Source organism: Ascaphus truei, unplaced genomic scaffold (genome assembly GCF_040206685.1).
Source record: "Ascaphus truei isolate aAscTru1 unplaced genomic scaffold, aAscTru1.hap1 HAP1_SCAFFOLD_907, whole genome shotgun sequence".
NCBI lineage: Eukaryota > Metazoa > Chordata > Amphibia > Anura > Ascaphidae > Ascaphus > Ascaphus truei.
The window spans coordinates 66,879-70,812 of NW_027457246.1; positions in this window are offsets into that span (position 1 = coordinate 66,879).

The following is a 3,934-nucleotide window of genomic DNA, read 5'->3' on the forward strand; positions in this document are numbered from 1 at the left end:
TGCACTGGGGTTATACGGGTGATATGTGTATGCACTGGGGTTATACGGGTGATATGTGTATGCACCGTGGTTATACGGGTGATATGTGTATGCACTGGGGTTATACGGGTGATATGTGTATGTACTGGGGTTATACGGGGATATGTGTATGCACTGGGGTTATACGGGTGATATGTGTAATCACTGGGGTTATACGGGTGATATGTGTATGCACTGGGGTTATACGGGTGATATGTGTATGCACTGTGGTTATACGGGTGATATGTGTATGCACTGGGGTTATACGGGTGATATGTGTATGCACTGGGGTTATACGGGTGATATGTGTATGCACTGGGGTTATACGGGTGATATGTGTATGCACTGTGGTTATACGGGTGATATGTGTATGCACCGTGGTTATACGGGTGATATGTGTATGCACCGTGGTTATACGGGTGATATGTGTATGCACCGTGGTTATACAGGTGATATGTGTATGCACCGTGGTTATACGGGTGATATGTGTATGCACTGTGGTTATACGGGTGATATGTGTATGCACTGGGATTATACGGGTGATATGTGTATGCACTGGGGTTATACAGGTGATATGTGTATGCACCGTGGTTATACGGGTGATATGTGTATGCACTGGGGTTATACGGGTGATATGTGTATGCACCGGGGTTATACGGGTGATATGTGTATGCACTGGGGTTATACGGGTGATATGTGTGTAACGGTATTTGTGCCCCGGCCTGACCCACCCAATCTCACTTTGGCCCCTGTGGTCTAACCGGTCCCCATTACAGTGTGGTAGTGTCTGGTGGTGCACCTGTTGGCAACAGGACTCCTGAGTCTCCCGCAGGATGGTGTATGGGGAGGACCCGTCCAGACAGGCAGCTGAGGTAGTGTGCTGAGTCTCACCTAGTCCCAGTGCAGCGCCTCCACCTCATCAGGGTCCCTTCGGTCACTTGGGGATGGTCCTGACGAGGAACTCCTCTGTGGTGCTCCTCTCTGTACATTCACTCCACACATGTACACGAGAGGGTTTGTGATTAAGAGCATCTTTATTGGTTGAGGTGGGCTAACTGCCCCTCGCAGTAGTTTCTCTAGCCACTCATTGTCCCTCAGTGCTTCCCTTTGAAAGGTGTAATTCTCCTTTAATAGGGATTCCCTATCCCAGCCGGGATGTCTTTACCCTGTGCCAGGTCCCTGGACACAGTCTTCCTGTTCAGCTACTATAACATAACTATCTCGAACTCTTCAGAACTCCTACAGAACTAGAACTCTGGCAGGACTAACTTTTAGACACAGTGTTGTACGCTCTGTACGCTCTGCTCTCGCACAGGTATGACATCACATTAGTTGAAAGCACAGTAAATATATGTATATATATATATGCTGGTCTGATCCTCCGGTCACTAGGTACGTGTGTGCTGGGATTGTCCAGTCCCAGCCCGCGGTGCTGGTCTGATCCTCCGGTCACTAGGTACGCGTGTGCTGGGATTGTCCAGTCCCAGCCCGCGGTGCTGGTCTGATCCTCCGGTCACTAGGTACGCGTGTGCTGGGATTGTCCAGTCCCAGCCCGCGGTGCTGGTCTGATCCTCCGGTCACTAGGTACGCGTGTGCTGGGATTGTCCAGTCCCAGCCCGCGGTGCTGGTCTGATCCTCCGGTCACTAGGTACGTGTGCGCTGGGATTGTCCAGTCCCAGCCCGCGGTGCTGGTCTGATCCTCCGGTCACTAGGTACGTGTGCGCTGGGATTGTCCAGTCCCAGCCCGCGGTGCTGGTCTGATCCTCCGTTCACTAGGCACGTGTGCGCTGGGATTGTCCAGTCCCAGCCCGCGGTGCTGGTCTGATCCTCCGGTCACTAGGTACGTGTGCGCTGGGATTGTCCAGTCCCAGCCCGCGGTGCTGGTCTGATCCTCCGGTCACTAGGTACGCGTGTGCTGGGATTGTCCAGTCCCAGCCCGCGGTGCTGGTCTGATCCTCCGGTCACTAGGTACGCGTGTGCTGGGATTGTCCAGTCCCAGCCCGCGGTGCTGGTCTGATCCTCCGGTCACTAGGTACGCGTGTGCTGGGATTGTCCAGTCCCAGCCCGCGGTGCTGGTCTGATCCTCCGGTCACTAGGTACGCGTGTGCTGGGATTGTCCAGTCCCAGCCCGCGGTGCTGGTCTGATCCTCCGGTCACTAGGTACGTGTGCGCTGGGATTGTCCAGTCCCAGCCCGCGGTGCTGGTCTGATCCTCCGGTCACTAGGTACGTGTGCGCTGGGATTGTCCAGTCCCAGCCCGCGGTGCTGGTCTGATCCTCCGTTCACTAGGCACGTGTGCGCTGGGATTGTCCAGTCCCAGCCCGCGGTGCTGGTCTGATCCTCCGGTCACTAGGTACGTGTGCGCTGGGATTGTCCAGTCCCAGCCCGCGGTGCTGGTCTGATCCTCCGGTCACTAGGTACGCGTGTGCTGGGATTGTCCAGTCCCAGCCCGCGGTGCTGGTCTGATCCTCCGGTCACTAGGTACGCGTGTGCTGGGATTGTCCAGTCCCAGCCCGCGGTGCTGGTCTGATCCTCCGGTCACTAGGTACGCGTGTGCTGGGATTGTCCAGTCCCAGCCCGCGGTGCTGGTCTGATCCTCCGGTCACTAGGTACGTGTGCGCTGGGATTGTCCAGTCCCAGCCCGCGGTGCTGGTCTGATCCTCCGGTCACTAGGTACGTGTGCGCTGGGATTGTCCAGTCCCAGCCCGCGGTGCTGGTCTGATCCTCCGGTCACTAGGTACGTGTGCGCTGGGATTGTCCAGTCCCAGCCCGCGGTGCTGGTCTGATCCTCCGGTCACTAGGTACGTGTGCGCTGGGATTGTCCAGTCCCAGCCCGCGGTGCTGGTCTGATCCTCCGGTCACTAGGTACGTGTGCGCTGGGATTGTCCAGTCCCAGCCCGCGGTGCTGGTCTGATCCTCCGGTCACTAGGTACGTGTGCGCTGGGATTGTCCAGTCCCAGCCCGCGGTGCTGGTCTGATCCTCCGGTCACTAGGTACGTGTGCGCTGGGATTGTCCAGTCCCAGCCCGCGGTGCTGGTCTGATCCTCCGGTCACTAGGTACGTGTGTGCTGGGATTGTCCAGTCCCAGCCCGCGGTGCTGGTCTGATCCTCCGGTCACTAGGTACGTGTGTGCTGGGATTGTCCAGTCCCAGCCCGCGGTGCTGGTCTGATCCTCCGGTCACTAGGTACGCGTGTGCTGGGATTGTCCAGTCCCAGCCCGCGGTGCTGGTCTGATCCTCCGGTCACTAGGTACGCGTGTGCTGGGATTGTCCATTCCCAGCCCGCGGTGCTGGTCTGATCCTCCGGTCACTAGATACGCGTGTGCTGGGATTGTCCAGTCCCAGCCCGCGGTGCTGGTCTGATCCTCCGGTCACTAGGTACGTGTGCGCTGGGATTGTCCAGTCCCAGCCCGCGGTGCTGGTCTGATCCTCCGTTCACTAGGTACGTGTGCGCTGGGATTGTCCAGTCCCAGCCCGCGGTGCTGGTCTGATCCTCCGGTCACTAGGTACGTGTGCGCTGGGATTGTCCAGTCCCAGCCCGCGGTGCTGGTCTGATCCTCCGGTCACTAGGTACGTGTGCGCTGGGATTGTCCAGTCCCAGCCCGCGGTGCTGGTCTGATCCTCCGGTCACTAGGTACGTGTGCGCTGGGATTGTCCAGTCCCAGCCCGCGGTGCTGGTCTGATCCTCCGGTCACTAGGTACGTGTGCGCTGGGATTGTCCAGTCCCAGCCCGCGGTGCTGGTCTGATCCTCCGGTCACTAGGTACGTGTGTGCTGGGATTGTCCAGTCCCAGCCCGCGGTGCTGGTCTGATCCTCCGGTCACTAGGTACGTGTGTGCTGGGATTGTCCAGTCCCAGCCCGCGGTGCTGGTCTGATCCTCCGGTCACTAGGTACGCGTGTGCTGGGATTGTCCAGTCC